The sequence below is a fragment of the Stomoxys calcitrans genome, chromosome 3 (genome assembly GCF_963082655.1).
Source record: "Stomoxys calcitrans chromosome 3, idStoCalc2.1, whole genome shotgun sequence".
NCBI classification, from domain to species: domain Eukaryota; kingdom Metazoa; phylum Arthropoda; class Insecta; order Diptera; family Muscidae; genus Stomoxys; species Stomoxys calcitrans.
Window position 1 is genome coordinate 34,926,872 of NC_081554.1, and position 25,013 is coordinate 34,951,884.

The following is a 25,013-nucleotide window of genomic DNA, read 5'->3' on the forward strand; positions in this document are numbered from 1 at the left end:
AATATGGATCGCATTTGTAAAATTGTTTGAATGTCTTTTATATCAAGTTATTGACAGTACTTGTCATGGCTGTTGGAAGTCATACAAAAATACCACTTGCGCCCTCTAGAGGCTCAGAAGGTCGAATTGGGAAATCGGTTCATATGGCAGCTATATCAGGTTATGAACCGATGTAGACCATACTTAACGCACTTGTTGGAAGTCGCACCAAAACTATATGAGACAAATTTCAGCTAAATCAGATAAGAATAGCGCCCTCTAGAAGCTCAAGAAGTCTCATGGTGAGATCGATTTATATGGCAGCTTTAACCGAGTGCGAGCGGCAACTCTTTGTTGAGAAATTTTTACATGGCTGCTTTACCAAATGTTACAGTACCTCAAAAATGTCGCCAACATTGGGAGCGGGTAATCATAGCTAAAAATTGTTTGATGTTATCGATAGGATTCGTACTCAGTCGTTCAGCGTCATAGACGAACATGCTAAGCTCTGGCCTCACCATTTGACACACTTCCCCCAGGAAGTCGTACCAAAACACCACGTGCAATATTTCAGCCAAATCGGATAAGAAGTGTGCCATCTAGAATCTCAAGTAGTCAAGATACTAGATTGGTTTATATGCCAGCGTTACTGGTTACTGCATTAAAATCAAGTGAACATTTATTAAATTCGGCCGAGCCGAACTTTGGATACCCAGCACCACATTAATCGAAATAAGATTACAAATCTCAATCTCACTATGTGAACAAATCGAAAAAAAGCGTGCTAAGTTCGGCCGGGCCGAATCTTATATACCCCATGGATCGCATTTATCGAGTTCTTTTCCCGGCATCTCTCCTTAGGCAAAAAAAGGATAAAAGAAAAGATTTGCTCTGCAATTAGAGCGACATCAAGATATAGTCCGGTTCGGAACACAATTAAATTATATGTTGGAGGCCATGTGTAAAATGTCAGCCAATTCGACTAAGAATTGGCCCTTTGGGGACTCAAGAAGTAAATAGAGAGATCGATTTATATGGGAGCTGTATCAGGCTAAAAACCGATTCAGACCATAATACATACGTGTGTTGATGTTAATGAGAGGATCCGTCGTACAAATTTCCAGACAAATCGGATAATAATTGCGACCTCTAGAGGCTAAAGTAGTCAAAATCCCAAATCGGTTTATATGGCAGCTATATAAGGTTATGAACTGATTTGAACCTTATTTGTAACAGTTGTTGAAAGTCATAAAAATACGTCATGCAAAATTTCACCCAAATCGGATAAGTTCAAGAAGTCAAGTCCCCAGATCGGTTTATATGACAGCTATATCAGGGTATGGACCGATTTAAACTATACTTAGTACAGTTGTTAGACATCTGTTGTACAGTTGTTAGATATTGCGCCCTCTAGAAGCTCAAGAAGTCAAATCCCCAGATCGATTTATATGACAGCTAAATCAGGGTATGGACCGATTTAAACCATACTTAGTACAGTTGTTAGACATCACAACAAAATACTTCTTGTAAAATTTCATTAAAATCGGATAAAAATTGCGCCCTCTAGCGGCTCAAGAAGTCAAGATTCAAGATCGATTTATATGGCAGCTATATTAGGTTCCATATATTATATACGAGCAGACGGACATACTGCGTGATAGCTGCTACTTATCCATCAAATTTACGAGGAAAGAGACATCAAACAATCTTGGATCCACTTCCAAACAAAAATATAGGGAAGGTGGCACTCCTGACGGTGTAGAAGACATTCTTGCATGCCTAGTTAATGTTCGCACCAACACCACAAAACCAAAACAATAACATCAGCTGGCCTTGTTCTTCAAACATAGTGATGATATAAAAACGATAAATCTCGATAACTTTGGAAAAAATATCGATTACGAAAAAAGCGAGTTGCCAACCACAGCAAATTTCCGTTAAAATATTTCTGGTTTCAACTTTGAAGATGCAACGTACTCCTCCAGCTAACCCCACTGCTACCCAGCAAACAATTAATGTTCAATCTGCGAAACGAAACAGAAACGAATTATCCCCAAATATTGAAACAGAAAGGGCAGTAACTCCGACTGGTCTTTCACAAATCGAACTCATAGAGCTTATTAGCAGCACAATCAATTCAAATTTGGATGAAAAGCTAAAAACTTTGTCCACAAAAGAAGACATAGAAGAAGTCAAAGTAGAAATCAACTCTATAAGTTCGGAAATAAACCAATTGAGAACTGAAAATCAGAAATTAAAAGAGGAACTTAGATATGTACGACGAGAATGCGAAGAAAACAAGAAGGACTTAATGTGGATGCACGAACATATCAAAAGCAACAAGATTTTTATCAGAGGGCTAAATAGTTCAAGTGAACCTGTAAATGAGGTGAACAACATATTAACCAATAAATTAGAACTCAAAGTGATGGCTAGATCCGTTCGGAAGATACACGAAAGAAATGGTAGAATGACTGTTGTGACAGAGTTCACATCAAGCCAAGAATCTGAGGATGTCATTCGAAATGGTAGAAAGTTAGCTGGTTCGAACATATATATAGAGCGTGATCTCATCCCTTCGAAGCAACAGTTGAAAAAGATCTCTCTATGTCTGAAGTCAAAAATAATGAAAATATCTAAGGAGCATAATATTACTGTGAGAGAAGACAAAATCAAAATAAAAAATATATGGTTTACATGGAATAAGGACCGAAAACTAGTTGCCGGAAAAAACGATGCCAAGGATGAACTACATAAGATCTACGGTGATATTATTGAAACTTTGGACACCAATTACGAGTATTTGCTATGTGAAACTCAGTCAAAAAACTAATTACAACCCCAAATACAACTTACCGAAACCTTACTGCCTTATCGTATAACGTCAATGGAATGGAAAACAAATATTTATATCCATCATTCTTCAATTTCTTAAATAAAAATGATATACTTGTATTAACAGAAACACATCTACTTGAAAATAAATTTGAAAACGTTAAGAAATATTTCCCTGGATTTGAATTGTATAATGTTCCGGCAATAAAAGTACACACGCACGGTCGTGGAATTGGTGGTATCATATTTGCAGTAAATAACACTGTTTCAAGAATGGGTATAAACCATCGAGTAATAAAACATGAAAATATAAACTGCTATCTGTTTTATTCCCAACAGGGACCAATATTTACAATCATACCTCAATATTGGAGACCCGCACAATGGTCATATGACTATAATAAAATCCGTAAACTTTTCGAAGAAAAAGATGTATTTAATCCAATTTTAATTGGGGACCTTAACTCAAGGATAGGAGAAATATCACAAGAAGTAAACGAAGTATACAGGGAATTATTCTCAGCTGGAATGAACACACGAAAATCTCGAGATAAACAAGTTAATAGAAAGGGAAATCTACTTGTAGAACTATGTACAAATAATAATATGCTCATTCTAAATGGTAGAACACGCGGAGACGAGGAAGGAAATCTTACCTTTATAAGTGGAACTGGCGCATCCGTAAATGATATTTGCGCAGTATCACAAGAAATACTAAATCTGGTAGAGGAATTTGTAGTAGAAAATAAAACGTGGTCAGACCACTTGCCAATAAAAATTCAACTCAAGTTACCTACAGAAAACACTACTAACAAAGGCCTTAATTTACTTCCTAAACTTTTATGGAATAAAAATAAAATCAGCAGGTACCATGTAGATCTCCAAGAAAATCTAAATAAGTTTATAAGCAGATCAAATGACCTTACATTGGCCGATCTTGGAAACACAATAAAAGCGTCAGTAAAACTTGAGGTACACCAAAGAGGATTTACACCAAAACAACCTTGGTATGACTTTAAATGTCACAATGCAAGAAATAGTATGTTCTCTCTGTTAAAAACTTACAAAAAAGACAACTCACTTGAGTCCAAAACACAATATTTAGAATCTGCCAAAAAATACAGATATATATGCTTAATCAGTAAACAGAACCATAACAGATATTTATTGAATACAATAAACAATGTAAGCGACTCTAAGCAGTGGTGGAGAGCAGTCAAAGTGATAAGGAACCAAACATTTCAAATAAGTCCAACAATATCATCAGAATGTTTCAAAAATCACTTTCAAGAGCTTTTAAACCCTCAACAGAATGCATTGCAAATATCTTACGCCCTAAATTTTAACACTGATCTGATTTTAGATAGTGAAATCAGTTTGGTAGAGCTAAAAAGTGTTCTTAGAAAGTTGAAGATGAATAAAGCGCCAGGAGAGGATCGAATCCCATATGAACACATTGTATATGCAACAGAAGATTTCCATAAGCAATTAGTAGTTAGATACAACAAAATTCTAAATACTGGAGATATTGATAATGCATTTAATAAGACTATAATATTCCCGATACATAAAAAAGGAAATATGTCAGAACCTTCAAATTACAGAGGAATTGCGTTTATGAACTGCTTGGCAAAAATAATGATGGGTATCCTAAACGAAAGACTATGTAAATGGGTAAATCATCATCAGGTGTTATGTGAATATCAGGCCGGATTCAGAAAAGGTTATTCCACTGTTGATAACATCTATAATCTAGCATCTATTGTGAGCCTTAAAATCAAGGAAAATAAAAAAGTATACGCATTTTTTGTGGACTTCAAAGCGGCTTTTGATAATGTTCACAGAAAATCACTTTTATACAAACTGGCTCAACTTGGTGTATCAAACAAGTTCGTAAAACTGATTCAGAATATATATGACAACACAGAATATGCGGTTTGGACAGGAGAGGAACTTTCGGAATATTTTGGAACTGATTCGGGTGTTAAACAGGGATGCCTATTATCGCCAATGCTATTCTCTCTATATATAAATGATCTACATGAACACTTAGAAGGTGGAATAAACATCAAAAATTTGAACATAAGACTTTTGCTATATGCAGACGACATTGTTATCCTAGCAGATGATATACATATACTGCAAACCATGATCTTAAACCTCGAAAACTACTGCAGAATGTGGAACTTACAAGTCAATATGAGCAAGTCTGAAATACTCATATTCAGAAAGGGAGGAAGGCTTAGCGCAAGAGAGAAATGGATGTATAATGGAAATGAGATTAGAATTGTAAACGAGTATAAATATCTAGGCGTCACATTTACACCAAAGCTATCATTTTTAAAGCATGTAGAAAATCGCACAAACCAGTCAAAGATGGCAATAAATACCACATGGACTAACTTTCTGGGAAAAAAAGATGTCAATATTCCCATGAAATGGAAAATCTACCAGGCCGTTTGCAGGGCAATACAAACATATTCTGCTCAAGTATGGGGATTTGCTCACTTTGACGAGGTTGATAAACTACAACGTTATTTTTTGAAGAAAATACTGAAGGTGCCCTGTTTTGCTCCTAACTACGCACTCATGCTCGAGACCGCGGTTGAAAGTTGCCATTTATATACACTAAATCTACATCTACAATACATACACCAAATAATGCACAAATATCAAGAAACTCGTTTACCAAGAAAGCTAACTAATTTATTACTGCAAGAAGAAGGATTTTGGGTATCAGATATTAAAAGAACTGCACAACGATTAAACGTACAATGGCCAAATACCACGAATGAATATGAGTGGAACTTATTCAGCACATGCTTGGTTAATAGTGAACGACATTATATCTTTTATGAAAACTTGAAGTTAAAATATCAAAGCCAATCTAGAATATACAAACATTTAGATTATAGAATGGGAGAAATGTACTTTACTGATTCTTACTCTAGCGATCAAATTTCCTGGGTCTTTAAGGCAAGATGTGGATTGATCAACCTGAATGCCAACAGATTTAATGCAGAAAACGAGGAAAGAAAATGTTCTATGTGCAACCTTAATCGAGATGAAACATTACTGCACTTTCTTGGAGAGTGTCCTGTTTTGAGAGAATTTAGAATTACAATATTCCAATCTGCTGTGCTATCTGAGGAAACCATGATCAACATCTTAGACGGCCGTGAACCTGACAATTGGCGACAGCTAATTTCATACTTAAAAACTTGTTTATCCTACAGGAAATTTCTAGTAAATGAGTACAACTCCGTATAGAAGGCATGAAAAGTTATATATATGACAGACGGCTTATAACAGAGCCATTGTCTATTAATACCTTACTTTCTTTTTTTTACCAAACTGTAATTACAGATCAGCAATCTATTGTAATGTAAAGAAATATGTTGGTGAATAAAGAAATTATTATATATATTAGGTTATGAACCGATTTAAACCATACTTAGCACAGTTGTTGAAAGTCATAGCGAAACACGTCGTGCAAAATTTAATTTCCATCGGATAAGAATTGCGCCCTCTAGAGGCTCAAGAAGTCAAGACCCAAGATCGGTTTATATGGCAGCTATATCATGTTATTGACCTTTTTAAACCATACTTGTCACAGTTGTTGGGCATCATAACAAAACACGTCGTGCAAAATTTCATTCTAATCGGAGAAGAATTGCGCCCTCTAGAGGCTCAAGAAGTCAAGACCCAAGATCGGTTTATATGGCAGCTATATCAAAACATGGACCGATTTGGCCCATTTACAATCCCAACCGACCTACACTAATAAAAAGTATTTGTGCAAAATTTCAAGCGGCTGGCTTTACTCCTTCGAAAGTTAGCGTGCTTTCGACAGAAAGACAGACGGATCGGTCTATGTCCAAATCTGGACCGATCGGGCCCAAATTGATGAACGATGTCGAGAGGCCTTACAAAACTCACTGTCCCAAATTTTAGCAAAATTCGATGGTATATGTGGCTTTTATGGGTCGAAGACCTTAAATCGACGGATCGGTCTATATGGAGGCTACAGCAAGATATAGTCCGACATAGGCCATCTTCAAACTTAGCTTGACTGTGGACAAAACAAGAATCTTCGCACAATTTCAGCTCAATGACTCTATTTTTAAAGACAGTAGCGTGATTTCTACAGACCGACGGGCGGACATGGCAAAATCGTCTTAGATTTTTACGACGATCAAGAATAATTTTACTTTATAGTTTCGGTTTTATAGTTTCGGTTCAGATTTAGATATAGCTCCCACATATATATATTTATACCGCCCGATTTGCATTTAAATGGCCGTAATAGCTACAATTTTCAACCGATCTGCACAAAATTTGGCACGGACTGTTTTGTGACTGATGCTAATATATCTGCCAGATTTCACCAAAATCGGTTCAGATTTAGATATAGCTCCCATATATATGTATCGCCCGATTTGCACTTAAATGGCCGTAGTAGCTACAATTTTCAACCGATCTGCACAAAATTTGGCACGGACTGTTTTGTGACTGATGCTAATATATCTGCCAGATTTCACCAAAATCGGTTCAGATTTGGATAAAGCTCCCATATATATGTATCGCCCGATTTCCACTTAAATGGCCGAAGTAGCTACAATTTTCAACCGATCTGCACAAAATTTGGCAAGGATTGTTTTGTTACCGATCTTAACATATCTGCGAGATTTCACCAAAATCGGTTCAGATTTAGATATAGCTCCCATATATATGTATCGCCCGATTTGCACTTAAATGGCCCTAGTAACTAAAATTTTCAACCGATTTGCACAAAACTTGGCACGGACTGTTTTGTTACCGATCTTAATATATCTGCGAGATTTCATCAAAATCGGTTCAGATTTAGATATAGCTCCCATATATATGTATCGCCCGATTTGCACTTAAATGGCCGCAGTAGCTACAATTTTCAACCGATCTGCACAAAATTTGGCACTGACAGATTTGTTACTGATATAAACATATCTACAAAATTTCATTAAAATCGGTTCAGATTTTAATATAGCTCCCACATATGTGTATCACCCGATTTCCACGTAAATGGCCGTAGTAGCTTAAATTTTCAAGCAATCTGTTTGAAAGTCGGTTCAGTTTAAGATATAGCTCTTATATACACATATATTTATGTATTGTCCGAATTTGTTATTGTATGACAGGTGTAGTCGGCTCCGCCCGACTTTTGCCTTTTCTTACTGGCTTTTCTTTGCCAATGGTCCACTATCCCAACACCATTTCTTAGGATAAACGGTAAATTGTAGTTTTAATCCGAGTCACTGTGTCTTGCTGGCTTGCCTTAGTTCCTCATTCTATTTAAACACAAAAGTTTTCCACTGCTACACCACTAAAGGTACAATGAAATGTTCGTATGTATGAAAGAATTGATTGGTAAGTCTCAAACAGAGAATTGGATTCAGGACAACATAATAACAGTTGGAATTCTTATTTGTTATATATAAATAACATCTTTTGTGCAAAATGCAAACATTCTGGGAAAAAATGTGCTCTTTCGTTGTAGGAATTGAGTGGTTGGAAGTCCTTAGTCGATGGGGTCCTTAAAAATATACACTTTCGATGAAATGTGCAACAACTAATTTTGTTTTTGTTCAGGAGTGAGAGTGGGAAGAGTGGTTGTTGAAATTCTGGGTTGGCTTTTAAGAAAACTGCGTTGTTAGGCTCTATTCAATCTAACAGCAGACAAACAAGCAAAGAAAAATGAAACATCGTTCAGAGGCGATCTTCCAATAACCTACTCCATAGGGATTGTAACCTAAAATAAAAATACTGATAAGAGAACATTTCGAAAATGTTGTAAAGATTAGCATTTATTTTTTAAGATCAGAACTGGAATAAATGGATGATATAAATAAAGTGTTCTATTTTTCCTAAATATCAAGGCAATCGTAGTGTCCTTTTTTTCCTATCCTATCAAGACAAGACTACTTGTAGCTTGTTTACAAAATGCATTCTTGAGATGAACCAATTATTTGAGATTTTTTGCTTGCCAATCAGTATACTTCAGGATGAATTGAGCTTATTTTCTCCCATACTTTAGTTATGCTATAACGTAGGGTACACAAAGTGTCCTTAAAGTTAAAAGTTTTCCTTGGGCGATTTATTTTAAAAAGAAGGACATGGGATGAGAAGTTTTGTTTTCCAAGTTTAAAAGTGTCCGGATATATTTTTTCGCAAGAGGCCTGATATAGAAATTAAATCTTTGGCCTCTTTGTATTTTCCTCCCAGCCTTCAAGGCATGTATAGGGCAAAGGACATTGGAAATTTCTGTTTTTTTTTTGTTTTAAATTTGAAATTTGCATTTTCTGAACTTTTATTTAAGTAAATTGAATTTCGTCTTTCGTTTGTTTTTCTCAGCCATATCGAACCTCACCTCAAGCACTTTGCTGTCATGGAATTGTGGTTTTGAGTTTTTGGTTTTCATTTTCCATTGTCGATGCCCCGCTCCCCAACCACAACGTTTCTAAAATTTTCCGCAAAAAAAAAAACACACACACACAACCCACAAAATAAAAAAAAACTTGTTTCTTTTTTTGGTTTTTCAATGATGGGGATGATGACGATGATGATGATGGCTTGTCTCTTTTTTATGGCATTTCTTTTTTCTGGCATTTTCTTCAAGTTTGAACTTTTTTTTTTTTTCGTTGGTTTTCATTTAGTGGCTTTATGTTGATTTGTTGTGTTGATTTTAGGGACTGTGAAAATACTTTATTCAATTGAATACCGAAAAACAGCCGCTTTAGCTTCCTTGTACGGTATTTGGGGTTGGTTGGCTGGCTGGCTGCCTTAGAAGTGTTTACTTCCTACCAATGTTTGTTCATTGATTTCCCATACATTTCCAAATGATGCTGTACTGTGGCAGGGGGCCCAAGAGATAGAGCAGCAGCATGTAGTGTATCGATGGTACCGGGTGTTGATGGCTAAATATTGTAGAAACAGCCATTATAATCAATGAGATTTAAGTGTATACACTTGCAATGGGAGAAGTATTTCATTTTTATAGAACTTGCCTCAGTTTAACTATCATGGAATATGTATATGGCAATTGCTTATATTGAAAGTGAGAAAAACATGAGCCAAAGTGAAAATTTTATTTCCCCATAGATGCAGACGACGAAGTGAGATGGATTCGTGTTAAAGGGGGAGATAATTGATAAGTCTTTAAAAAAAACTACTCGGATTTTTTTTTTATAGTTTACAAATCAAGACTACTTGAGCAGCGATCACCAGTTCAGAGACAATGATTTTGTCAACTCTGTTGAAAACTGATCAATCACATATCTAGGAACAAGAATGAGTGAAAAATAATTCTCTATGACTTTGTGGATAGGTATAAAATATAATTACAAACAAGTAAAAAGGCATCAAAATCGGCTGGGATGACCTATGGATACCCACCACCTCAGTTGTATATATAAACCACCTTTCGTCATAATCCGGTGAAAAATGCATTATTTATGCAGCTATATCCAAATATGGTCCGATTTGGTCTTAATCCGGCACTGATATTGAGTGGTCCAATAAACACAAGTCATTGTTCAATTTTGGTTCAATAATGCCTTTTTAGCCTGATCTGAACCATATAAGACTCAGACTCTGTCCCAGTGTAAAATTTCTTCAAAATCGGATAATAAATGCACCTTTTATGGGGCCAAGACTTTAAATCGAGAGATCGGCCTATATGGCAGCTATATTCAAATCTGGACCGATTTGGGCCAAGTTGCAGAAAAATATCGAAGAGCCTAACACAACTCACTGTCCCAAATTTCGGCGACTTCGGACAATAAATGCGCCTTTTATGGGCCCAAAACCTTAAATCGAGAGATCGGACTATATGGCCGCCATATTCAAATCTGATCCGATCTGAGCCAAATTAAAGAACAATGTCAAAGGGCCCAACACAACTCACTGTCCCAAATTTAAGCAAAATCGGATAATAAATGTGCATTTAATGTGCCAAAGATCATAAATGGGCGGATCGGTCTATATGGCAGCTATATCCAAATCTGGGCCGACTTGGGCCAAATTTCAGAAAAATGTCGAAGAGCCTAACACAACTCACTGTCCTAAATTTCGGCAACATCCGACAATAAATGCACCTTCTATGAGCCCAAAATCTTAAATCGAGAGATCGGTCTATATGGCAGCTATATCCAAATCTGAACCGATCTGTGCCATATTGCAGAAGTATGTCGAGGGGCTTAACTTGACTCACTGTCCCAAATTTCGGCGACATCCGACAATAAATGGGCCTTTTATGTGCCAAAGACCCTAAATCGGAGGATCGGTCTATATGGCAGCTATATCGGAATCTAGACCGATCTAAGCCAAATTGAAGAAGGATGTCGAAAGGGCGAACACAACTCACTGTTCCAAATTTCGGCAAAATCGGATAATAAATGTGAATTTTATGTGCCAAAGACCCTAAATCGGGGGATCGGTCTGTATGGCAGCTATATCCAAATCTGGACCAATCTAGGCCAAATTGAACAAAGATGTCGAAGAGCCTAACACAACTCACTGTCTCAAATTTCGGCGACATCCGACAATAAATGCGCTTTTTATGCGCCCAAAACCTTAAATCGAGAGATCGGTCTGTGTGGCAGCTATATCCAAATCTGAACCGATATGTGCCATATTGCAGAAGTATGTCGAGGGGCTTAACATAACTCGCTGTTCCAAATTTCGGCAACATCCGACAATAAATGCACCTTCATTGAGCCCAAAATCTTAAATCGAGAGATCGGTCTATATGGCAGCTATCTGGACTGTTCTGGGCCAAATTGAAGAAAGATGTTGAAGGGCCTAATACAACTCACTGTCCTAAATTTCAGAAAGATCGGATAATAAATGTGGCTTTTATGTGCCAAAGACAGCTATATCCAAATCTGGACTGACTTGAGCCAAATTAAAGAAGAATGTCAAAGGGCTCAACACAACTTATTGTCCCAAATTTCGGCAAAATCGGATAATAAATGTGCATTTTATGTGCCAAAGACCCTAAATCGCCGGATCGGTCTTTTTGGCAGCTATATCCAAATCTGGACCGACTTGGACCAAGTTTCAGAAAAATGTCAAAGAGCCTAACACAACTCACTGTCCTAAATTTCGGCGACATCGGACAATAAATGCGCCTTTTATGGGTTCAAAACCTTAAATCGAGAGATCGGTCCATGTGGCAGCCATATTCAAATCTGGACCGATCTGAGCCAAATTTCAGAAAAATGTCGCAAAGCCTAACACAACTGACTGTCCCAAATTTCGGAGACATCCGACAATAAATGCGCTTTCTATGCGCGCAAAACCTTAAATCGAGAGATCGGTCTGTATGGCAGCTATATCCAAATCTGAACCGATCTGTGCCATATTGCAGAAGTATGTCGAGGGGCTTAACATAACTCACTGTTCCAAATTTCGGCAACATCCGACAATAAATGCACCTTCTATGAGCCCAAAATCTTAAATCGAGAGATCGGTCTATATGGCAGCTATTTCCAAATTTGGACCGACCGTTTCGCTGCTCTTTAGTGTTACATACGCATTTGACGCTCACTCCCTTTACTCGGATTAGGTCGAATCGAAACCTTTCCAAGTTTATTGCCGTCAGTCCTCTGGCCTTCATTGCCGAATCGTCTGCTCTCTCATTTCCCCTTACTCCGCTTTTCCTCGCATTAACACCACACTAACTCTCGCACTCCATAATCGCCGGGATCTTTGCAAGCTAGACCGTCTTATGGTCAGACAATGGGAAACTGATTTTATGCCCTAGGTTCTTAATGTACAGGCCCCCAGGATCACTCGGTCCTTTAGCTTTGATGCATCCGTGTAGCATAAACTTATAGATGAAAATACCAGAGTTCCATTAATCCAAGACTGTGCCTCTGGCAGCAGTGTCTCTCTCGGAAGTCTTCATTTTAATCCATCCGGGTGTCCTGACGTCTCCTCGATTATACTACGATGGTTTGACCTGTTGCTATCCTCTATCCATTCTCCTATCGTCTTAAGTCATATAGCCGCAGTGGGTCGGTTGGGTTTGTAAATGGGCTATATCGGTCAATGTTTTGATATAGCTGTCATATAAACTGATCTTGGGTCTTGACTTCTTGAGCCTCTAGAGGGCGCAATTCTCATCCGATTTGACTGAAATTTTGCACGTGGTGTTTTGGTATCACTTTCAACAACTGCGCTAAGTATGGCGCAAATTGGTACATAACCTAATATAGCTGCCATATAAACCGATCTGGGATCTTGACTTCTTGAGCCTCTAGATGGCGCATTTCTCATCCGATTGGACTAAAATTTTGCACGCTGTGTTTTGGTATGACTTTCAACAACTGTGCTAAGTATGGTTCAAATCGGCCTATCTTTTGATATAGCTGTCATATAAACTAATCTTGGGTCTTGACTTCTTGAGCCTCTAGAGGGCGCATTTCTCATCCGATTGAAATGAAATCTTGCACGTGGTGTTTTGGTGTCACTTCCAACAACTGTGCTAGGTATGGTTCAAAGCGGTCCATGTTTTGATATAGCTGTCATATAAACCGATCTTGGATCTTGACTTCTTGAGCCTCTAGAGGGCGCAATTCTCATCCGATTGGAATGAAATTTTGCATGAGGTGTTTTGTTATGACATCCAATGATTGTGCTAAGTGTGGCGTAAAATGGTTCATAACCTAATATAGCTGCCATATAAACCGTTCTGGGATCTTGACTTCTTGAGCCTCTAGAGGGCGTAGTATCAATACTATAACTTGATATGGCTCCAATAGCATAACAGTTATTATCGAATATTCTCTGTTTGCCTAAAAAGAGATATCGCGCATAGAATTCGACAAATGCGATCCATGGTGGAGGGTATATAAGATTCGGCTGGGCCGAACTTAGCACTCTCTTACTTGTTATACCTACTACCATAGGATGGGGGTATATTTACCTAGACGGCCTAACAATGTATATAAATTCTGGATCGTCCTGATGTTGAATATTGCAAATGGACCACATCCGTTCAGATTTGGATATAGCTCCCATATAAAGTGATCCTTCGACTTGAGTGCCAGGAAGCTGCAATTATTATCCGATTGAAATTTTGAACTTGTTGTTCCCTTACGACTTTCAATGATTGTGTCCAGATATAGCGCTCTTATATAGAACGATCTCCCTATTTGACATATTGAACCCCTAGAAGCCGCAATTGTTATCCAAATGGGCTGAAATTTTGCATTGTAGAAATTAACTTTTCTGTAGTTTACATCTGCACATTGAACAATGGCCTACAACAATACCTACAAATTAAATATTTTTCGCTAAAATTCACAGCATCTTCTTTCTTGTAATTTTAAAAATCCCATTTTCCACCTTATTTATGCTGTAAATATTTTTACTCGTTTAAGTTGATTTCATAAGGAAGACCATATTTCCATTGAGATAAAATGCTTTTAGCCATATTTCAAGTGATTTGGACCGTTCAATGTTAAACTGAAAGATGCAAGACATCGATGGCCAACATTTCATTACAGTCAATTTTCTTCTATATATTCGCTCAATCTAATTGACAGATTGATGTATCTTCGTTCATTCAGTTTTTGACATTCGAGTGTTTCGGGGTCTTTGTTATTATTGCTTATTGGGCCAATAAGGGCCTGAGGAATAAAACCGACAAAAACACCCACAAAAGTTTTTTTCTTTCTTTCTTGTTTTTTGAGAAGTTTGTTTATTGTATATCTTATTTTGAGGCTGTTTTTAATGTTCTTAAGCGAGAATAAAATCAGCCAAGGAACAAAAAATCAACATTGCAGCAAAAGAAGAAGCAAAAAGTCTCACAATATTTTATTAAAAGCCAAATTTCAATAATTTGAGGCTACTTCAGCGATTGCGGGCTTTTAAAAAAAAAAATTTCTTATTTGCCCTTATGGTTGGTATTGGTTGCTGGTGCTTCTTCTATTTTTGTTTATTTAGCCACATTTGGAGGCCTCTTAAGCTAAGGAGGCAATATTTACTTAAGCATTTGCCAAAGAAAATGATGAATAAGTGACACCCCCTACCATGGACCAATTCATAAAGTAACACAACAATTGTAACTCAGATTATTCTTCTCCTGCTGGGCTGGGACAAAGCTCAACGTCATGGTGGCTTTGGTTGTTTTTATTTCCCATAAATCATCAGATTATCTAAGATGAGTGATTTAGTGCGAATTGATTTTCATTATGGCGCTCTTGTGCAGATGTAGACTTCTGTGGCTACAACCCAGCTCTGGTGGATAATCAGTGGTCAAGAGTACGCCAAAGAGATCCTTAGACGTTTCACCAACATACACTTAGGAAAATCAATTGGCGTTAGCATACAAAATGTAAAAAAAATTCTTCATTACATTATTGAACAGTCGGGTGTTTGACTGCTAATGCAAATTTGTCAATGAACTTTACACTAAGGAACAGGGACTGTCAATTACATTCTCGAACAGTGTCGGGTGTTGCTACTTACACCAAACGCTAATTTACCCATGGACATTCCATCAAGGAAAAGGGAACAACTTTTTACATATTAATGAGCGCCGCCCTATTCAAGTTTAAGCTATTGGGTTGCCCAAAAATTAATTGCGGATTTTTCATATAGTCGGCGTTGACAAATTTTTTCACAGCTTGTAACTCTGTAATTGCATTCTTTCTTCTGTCAGCTATCAGCTGTTACTTTTAGCTTGCTTTAGAAAAAAAAAGTGTAAAAAAAGTATATTTGATTAAAGTTCATTCTAAGTCTTATTAAAAATGCATTTACTTTCTTTTAAAAAAATCCGCAATTACTTTTTGGGCAACCAATAAATGATAAGGGGCCGTTGCAGATAAAAGTGTCACCTCAGAAATTTTTCACACAACTACCCAAAATAGCAATTTCGGGCAAATATAGTGTTCAAATCGGCATTTTTCATTAAATTTGCTGTGGACGCTAAAAATACTGCTAGGTGCAAAAAGAATTTTCCATGGATTTAGAAGACATATGGAGTAAAAAAACATAAACCCAAACGGGGGATCTAGAAGTTGAGAACTCGAGGGGTTTTTTCGATTTTTTAATAAAACAAGTAAAAGCGTGCTAAATTCGGCCAGGCCGAATCTTATATAACCTCCACCATGGATCGCATTTGTCGAGCTCTTGCCTAGGTATCTCTTTTTAGGCAAACAAAGGATAAAATAAAATAATTGCTATGTTATTGGAACAATATCAAGTTATGGTTCATTTCGGACCATAATTCAACTGAATATTGGAGACCATAGTAGAAGTCATTGTGTAAAATTTCACCCAAATCTAGAAAGATTTGCCCACTTTATGGGCTGAAGATGTAAAATAGAGAGACCGGTTTATAGGGGAGCTGCATTAGGCTATAAACCAATTCATGCCATTTTCGACACCTATGTTAAAGGTCATTAGAGAAGCCGTCGTAAAAAATTTCAGCCAAATCGAATAATAAATGCGCCCTCTAGAGGCTCAAGAAGTGAAGACCCCAGATCGGTTTATATGACAGCTATATCAGGTTATGGAACGATTTGAACTATTCTTAGTACAGTTGGTGAGAGTCATAACAAAACACCTCATTCAAAATTTCAGCCAAATCGGAGAGGAATTGCTCCCTGTAGAGGCTCAAGAAGTCAAGACCCCAGATCGGTTCATATGACAGCTATATCAGGTTATGGAACGATCTGAACTATTATTAGTACAGTTGGTGAGAGTCATAACAAAACACGTCATGCAAAATAGCAGCCAAATCGGATAATAATTGCGTCCTCTAGAGGCTCAAGAAGTTAAGACCCCAGATTGGTTTATATGGCAGCTATATAAGGTTATGGACCGATTTGAACCATTCTTATTACAGTTTTTATAAGTCGTAACAAAAAACTTCATATAATATTTCAGCCAAATCGGATACGAATTGCACCCTCTAGAGGCTCAATAAGTCAAGATCCCAGATCGGTTTATATGGCAGCTATATCAGGCTATGGACCGATTTGAACTATTCTTAGCTCAATCGTGGAGTGTCATAACAAAACACGTCATACAATATTTCAGCCAAATGGGAGAAGAATTGCTCCTTGTAGAGGCTCAAGAAGTCAAGACCCCAGATCGGTTCATATGGCAGCTATATCAGGTTATGGACCGATTTGAACTATTCTAAGCACAGTTGTTGAAAGTCATAACAAAACACCTCATTCAAAATTTCAGCCAAATCGGATAATAATTGCGTACTCTAGAGGCTCAAGAAGTCAAGACCCCAGATCGATTTATATGGCAGCTATATCAGGTTATGGACCGATTTAAACCATATTTGGCGGAGTTGTTGGACATCATAATAAAACACCTCATGCAAAATTGCAGACAGATCGGATAAGAATTGTGCCCTCTAGCGTTTCAAGAAGTCAAGATCCCAGATCTGTTAATATGGCAGCTAAATCATAACGTGGACCGATATAGCCCATTTACAATTCCAACCGACCTACACTAATAGGAAGTATTTTTGCAAATTTTCAAGCGGCTAGCTTTACTCCTTCAAAAGTTTGCGTGCTTTCGACAGACAGACGGACGGACGGACATGGCTAGTTCGACTTAAAATGTGATGACGATCAAGAATATATATATTTTACGGGGTCTTGGACGAATATTTAGTTACAAACAGAATGACGAAATGAGTATACCCCCATCCTATGATGGAGGGTATACAAAAGCATATTTTGAATATTTGAATTGAAAATGGCAGCTATATCAGGTTATGGACCGATTTGAACCATATTTGGCACAGTTGTTGAAAGTCATAACAAAAGACCTCATGCAAAATTGCAGCCAAATCGGATAATAATTGCGTCCTCTAGCGGCTCAAGAAGTCAAGACCCCAAGTCGGTTTATATGGCAGCTATATCAGGTTATGGACCGATTTGAACTATTCTTGGCACAGTTGTTGAAAGTCATAACAAAACACCTCATGCAAAATTTCAGTCAAATCGGATGATAATTGCGTCCTCTAGAGGCTCAAGAAGTCAAGACCCCAGATCGGTTAATATGGCAGCTATATCAGGTTATGGACCCATTTGAACCATTCTTAATACAGTTGTTGGAAGTCATAATAAAACACGTCATTCAAAATTTCAGCCAAATCGGATAATAAATGCGCCCTCAAGTGGCTCAAGAAGTCAAGACCCCAGATCGGTTCATATGGCAGCTATATCAGGTTATGGACCGATTTGAACTATTCTAAGCACAGTTGTTGAAAGTCATAACAAAACACCTCATTCAAAATTTCAGCCAAATCGGATAATAATTGCGTACTCTAGAGGCTCAAGAAGTCAAGACCCCAGATCGATTTATATGGCAGCTATATCAGGTTATGGACCGATTTGAACCATTCTTAATACAGTTGTTGGAAGTCATAACAAAACACGTCATACAATATTTCAGCCAAATCGGAGAGGAATTGCTCCTTGTAGAGGCTCAAGAAGTCAAGACCCCAGATCGGTTCATATGGTAGCTATATCAGGTTATGGACCCATTTGAACTATTCTAAGCACAGTTGTTGAAAGTCATAATAAAACACGTCATGCAAAATTGCAGCCAAGTCGGATAATAATTGCATCCTCTAGTGGCTCAAGAAGTCAAGACCCCAGATCGGTTCATATGGCAGCTATATCAGGTTATGGACCGATTTATACCATATTTGGCGCAGTTGTTGGAAGTCATAATAAAACACCTCATGCAAAATTTCAGCCAAATCGGATTTTAATTGTGTCCTCGAGTGGCTCAAGAAGTCAAGACCCCAGATCGGTTTATATGACAGCTATATCAGGTTATGGACCGATTTATACCATATTTGGCACAGTTGTTGGAAGTCAAGTAAAACACCTCATGCAAAATTTCAGACAGATCGGATAACAATTGTGCCCTCTAGATACTCAAGAAGTCAAATTCCCAGATCGGTTAATGTGGCAGCTACATCAAAACGTGGATATAGCTTTACAAACCCAACCGGCGGTTGAAATTTTGCACAGACTGGTATTGCCTCTACACACAGGTTACGTTCTTGAATGGGCCACATCGGACTATATTCAGATATATCTGCCATATAGACCGATCTGGCGATTTAGGGTCTTAGTTAGTTTCGAAGCGTTAGCTGTATTAAGATTCAATACAGATGTTGGGAATCTTAATACAGCTAACGCTTCGAAACTAACTAAGACCCTAAATCGCCAGATCGGTCTATATGGCAGATATATCTGAATATAGTCCGATGTGGCCCATTCAAGAACGTAACCTGTGTGTAGAGGCAATACCAGTCTGTGCAAAATTTCAACTCAATATCTCAAATTTTAAAGACTGTAGCGTGATTACAACTGATGGCCACATAGACGGACAGACAAGCGGACATTGTTAAATCGTCTTAAAATTTTACAACGATCCTCATGGTGAGAGGAGGCTTTAGTGATATAAAGCTCATATTTAAACCGATCTTCCGATTTTACTTCTTGAGCACCTACAGGAAGCTATTCTTATACAAATGCAAAAAAATCCATATTTCTTTTTTTTTTTTACGACCTCGAACTATCGCATTTTAATAGAAGTCTAACGTACTCTTGCAGGCCATCGATATTATTATTGTCCCCTTTTTGTTATTTTGTGCTCTTTTCTAAAAACATTTTTTTTTGCGTGTAAACGCACACAAACACACCTAACCACGCAAAATCCCTTTGCCTTGTTCCCTGGCTCACATTGAGTTATTAACACAAAACACTGACTTAAAGCTCCATTCAGTGTACGGCCTCATTCGAACAACTGCCTATTTGAACATCGCAACCGTGCTAATGATTATGACGTATGTCAGTAGTGGTCGTGGCAGTTATATTTAATTGGCTTTATCCTGTTACGACTGCTAGAGTCGCTACTGTTATCTTCTTTTTGTCTTGGTTGCCGATACTGCCTTTTATGTGTGTGCGTGAAAACTTTAGTTGGGGCTGCAATGACAGCTGTACTAATTATTACAAATTTATCCTTAGTGTTTACTTATAATTATCATAAGGGGTCGTAGGCAATAATGCTAATACCTGGAAACGCTAATTAAGATGCCGCTTTAGCACTTCATGAAATATTTAGATCAATGAAATGATATAAATTCGTAGTGAGTTGATGGTAAGCGATATCTATTGAAAAAATTTGATGTACAAGGACATGTCGGCAATCAATTTGTCATGAATGATGATGATATTAAACTATTAAAAGGAAATATAGTACTAAAACATTTTTAAGGACAATTTAAAATAAAACAAGTAAAAAGGCGTTAAGTTCGGACGGGCCGAACTTTGGATACCCACCACCTCGGGTATACCTTTCATAAAAAAAACGGTGAAAATTGCATACCTTATGTCCCAGTTATATCGAAATATATTTCGATTTGGACCAAATACTAATAAGTGCAGTAGCTATATCTAAAAATAGACCGATCTGAACTATATACGACACGGATGTCGACAAGCCTAACACAAAGCACTGTCTCAAATTTCGGCGAAATCGGACAATAAAGGCGCCTTTTATGGGCCCATAACCTAAAACAGAGAGATCGGTCTATATTGCAGCTATATCCAAATCTGGACCGAACTGTGCCATATTGCAGAAGTATGTCAAGGAGCTTAACTTGACTCACCGTCCCAAATTTCGGCGACATCGGACAATAAATGTGCCTTTTATGGGCGCAAAAAATTAAATCGAGAGATCGGTCTATATGGCAGCTATATCCAAATCTGGACCGATCGGGACCAAATTGAAGAAAAGTATTGAAGGGTTTACCCCAACTCACTGTCCCAAATTTCAGCAAAATCGGATAAAAAATGTGGCTTTAATGGGCCCAAGACCCTAAATCGGAGGATCGGTCTATATGGCAGCTATATACAAATCTGAACCGATCTAAGCAACATTGACGAAGGCTGTCGATGGGCCTAACGCAACTTGCTATCTCAAATTTCAGCAAAATCAGATAATAAATGTGGCTATTATGGGCCTAAGACCCTAAATCGGAGGATCGGTCTATATGGCAGCTATATCCAAATCTGAACCGATCTGAGCCAAATTGACGAAGGATGTCGAAGGGCCTAACACCAATTCTTGTCCCGAATTTTAGCAAAATCGGACAATAAATGTGCCTTTTATGGGCGCAAGACCTTAAATCGAGACATCGGTCTATATGGCAGCTGTATCCAAATCTGGACCGATCTGAGCCAAATTGACGAAGGATGTCAAAGGGCCTAACGCAACTTACTGTCCCAAATTTTAGCAAAATCGGATAATAAATGTGGCTTGAATGGGCCTAAGACCCATAAGCGGAAGATCGGTCTATATGGCAGCTATATCCAAATCTGGACCAATCTGGGCCAAATTGACGAAGGATGTCAAAGGGCCTAACACAACTTACTGTCCCAAATTTTAGCAAAATCGGATAATAAATGTGGCTTTTAGGGGCCCAAGACCCTAAATCTGCGGATCGGTCTATATGGCAGCTATATCCAAATCTAAACCGATTTTGGCCAAATTGAAGAAGGATGTCGAAGGGAGCAACACAACTCACTGTCCCAAATTTCAGCAAAATTAGATAATAAATGTGGCTTAAATAAGCCTAAGACCGTAAATTGGCCGATCGATCTATATGGGGGCTATATCAAGATATAGTCCGCTATAGCCCATCTTCGAACTTAACCTGCTTATGGACAAAAAAGGAATTTGTGCAGAATTTCAGCCCAATATCTCTATTTTGAAAGACTGTAGCGTCATAATTAATTATGATCAACAGACAGACGGGCGGACATATCTAGATCGTCTTAGATTTTTACGCTGATCAAGAATATCTATACCTTAAAGGATCGGAAATAGATATTTCGTTGCATTGCAAACGGAATGACAAAATGAGTATACCCCCTTCCTACGGTCGTGGGTATAAAAATTTAAATGTATTACAAATGATATAACAACTTTATCCAATCAAGTAATATATTTTACTATCCGAACCGGGTCCACCTCACTGCGTCATCTTAAACTCTCTAAAATCTTTTTAGGGACACTTTGCCCTGAACGTGGATAGAGAATTCGTGCCACTATAACGCTGAATGCATGCTTTCAGCCTATAACGCTGAATGCATGCTTTCGAATCGTGGCGAAAACATCGAACAAATTTTAAAGCGGTGGTTATTCCCTTTTAATGCCGGTCGACATTAGCAAAGTGCCGTGCTATGTTTGGTCATATAAAAAGTTTTCATGCAGAATTTCAACCAAATCGGATAAGAATTGCTTCCTCTAGAAGCATATTTTAAATTCGAAGACTTAGCCTGCATATCCAATGTGGTGTAGGGTAACAAAGTCGGCTTCGCCCGACTTTAGCCCGTCCTTACTTGTTTTCATAGATTTCTATTCATATATAAAAATCCTCCTAAGTAGTGGACAATTTCGATAGATACTGAAGGGCATATTAGATTTGGCTTTGCTAAACTTAACGCGGATTTATTTTATTTTGGGTTGCCCAAAAAGTAATTGCGGATTTTTCATATAGTCGGCGTTGACAAATTTTTTCACAGCTTGTGACTCTGTAATTGCATTCTTTCTTCTGTCAGTTATCAGCTGTTACTTTTAGCTTGCTTTAGAAAAAAAGTGTAAAAAAAGTATATTTGATTAAAGTTCATTCTAAGTTTTATTAAAAATGCATTTACTTTCTTTTAAAAAATCCGCAATTACGTTTTGGGCAACCCAATAGCACTCCTTAACCAATAGTATAGAAATAGCAGCCATTGTATGGAAAATGCTTATATATTTATGCACTGTGTTGAGAGTATGAAACATATATGTTCCCTATAAGTGACTACAACATTTTACCCAAGCACTTCCATTATAAGTTTACCTTGATGTATAAAGTTTTTTAAAAATATTATTTTCCCTTGAGTAATCAATAAATCCCGAAATCACTTTTATCATCGAAACTATGTTGTTGGAAGTTTACATCAAATATTTTAGTTCTATGATAATATTATTTGACTGAAATCTGATTTCCAAGTTTGCCCTAGTACTAAGAAGTATATTTTCTTCTTGGTGTTTATTCTTCATTTTAGTTTTTTGCGCCGAACTACTTTCGAAAGCAGAGACTTGTTTACACAACTCAAACATTGTCTTCCGCCTGATGGATCAATAACGAAATAGTTTAGATAAACATTGCACATTGTAGTTGAAACGTTAAAGCAAAAGCCCAAACATTGTGCCAATGTTTGCGATTCACAGATGGATAACATGTAAGGCCTTCCGCTGAAAGGCCTAGTATAGAAAGAAAATAGACAACAAGTAAAAGCGTGCTAAGTTCGGCCAGGCCGAATCTTATATACCCTCCACCATGGGTCGCATTTGTCGAGTTCTCTCAAAAAAGGATAAAAGAAATGATTTGCTCTGCTATTAGAGAGATATCAAGATATGGTCCGGTTTGGACCACAATTAAATTATATGTTGGAGACCTGTTTAAAATGTCAGCCAATTCGAATAAGAATTGCGCCCTTTGGGGGCTCAAGGAGTAAAATAGAGAGATTGATTTATATGGGTGCTGTATCAGGCTATAGACCGATTCAGACCATAATAAAGACGTATATTGATGATCATGAGAGGATCCGTCGTACAAAATTTCAGGCAAATCGGATAATACCTGCGACCTCTAGAGGCTCTAAAAGTCAAGATCCCAGATTGGGTTATATGGCAGGTATATCAGGTTATGAACCGATTTGAACTTTATTTGACACAGTTGTTTAAAGTAAGAATAAAATACGTCATGCAAAATGTTAGCCAAATCGGATAAGAATTGCGCACTTTAGAGGCTCAAGAAGTCAAGACCCAAGATCGGTTTATACGGCAGCTATATCAGGTTATGAACCGATTTGAACCTTATTTGACACATTTGTTGAAAGTAAGAATAAGACGTCATGCAAAATTTTAGCCAAATCGGAAAGGTATTGCGCCCTCTAGAAGCTCAAGAAATCAAGATCCCATATCGGTTTATATGGTAGCTATATCCGGCCTTTGAACCGATTTGAATCTTATTTGACACAGTTGTTGAAAGTAAAAATAAAATATTTCGTGCAAAATTTTATTCAAATCTTATAAGAATTGCGCCCTCTAGTGGCTCAAGAAGTCAAGATTCAAGATCGTTTTATATCACAGTAATATCAGGTTATGGACCGATTTGAACCTTATTTGACGCAGTTGTTGAAAGTAAGAATAAAATATTTCGTGCAAAAATTCATTCAAATCGGATAAGAATTGCAGCCTCTTGAGGCTGAAGGAGTCAAGACCCAAGATCGGTTTATATGACAGCAATATCAGGTTATGGACCGATTTGAACCATACATGGCACAGTTGTTGAATATTATAACAAAACTCGTCGCTCAAAATTTCATTCCCATCGGATAAGAATTGCGCTTTCTAGAGGATCAAGAAGTCAAGACCCAAGATCGGTTTATATGGGAGTTATATCAAATCATTGACCGATTTGAACCATACTTGACTCAATTGTTGGATATCATAACGAAACACGTCGTGCGAAATTTTATTCCAATCGGAGAAGAATTGCGACCTCTAGAAGCTCAAGAAGTTAAGACCCAAGATCGGTTTATACGGCAGCTATATTAAGTTATAGATCGATTTGAACCATAATTGGCACAGTTGTTGGATATCATCACAAAATACTACGTGCAAAATTTCATTCCAGTCGGATAAGAATTGCGCCCCCTAGAGGCTCAAGAAGTCAAGACCCAAAATAGGTTTTTATGGCAGCTATATCAAAACTTGGACCGATATGGCTCATTTACAATCCCAACCGACCTGCACTAATAAAAAATAAAAAGTATTTGTGCAAAATTTCAAGCGGCTAGCTTAACTCCTTCGAAAGTTAGCGTGCTTTCGTCAGACAGACGGACGGACATGGCTAGATCGACATAAAATGTCGCGACGATCAAGAATATATATATTTTATGGGGTCTCGGACGAGTATTTCGAGTAGTAACAAACAGAATGACGAAATTAGTATACCCCCATCCTATGGTGGAGGGTATAAAAAGGAGGCCCCTTATCATTGGGATTGTAAATGGGTCAAATCGGTCTATGCTTTGATATAGCTGCCATAT

The 25,013-nt window shown here is 37.6% G+C and overlaps 1 protein-coding gene across 2 annotated transcripts in view; it reads left to right on the forward strand.

Annotated features, from left to right (window-relative positions):
• LOC106083240 (uncharacterized) overlaps positions 1 to 25,013 on the forward strand; it is a 440,964-nt gene that overhangs the window by 25,541 nt on the left and 390,410 nt on the right. The window lies entirely within an intron of this gene.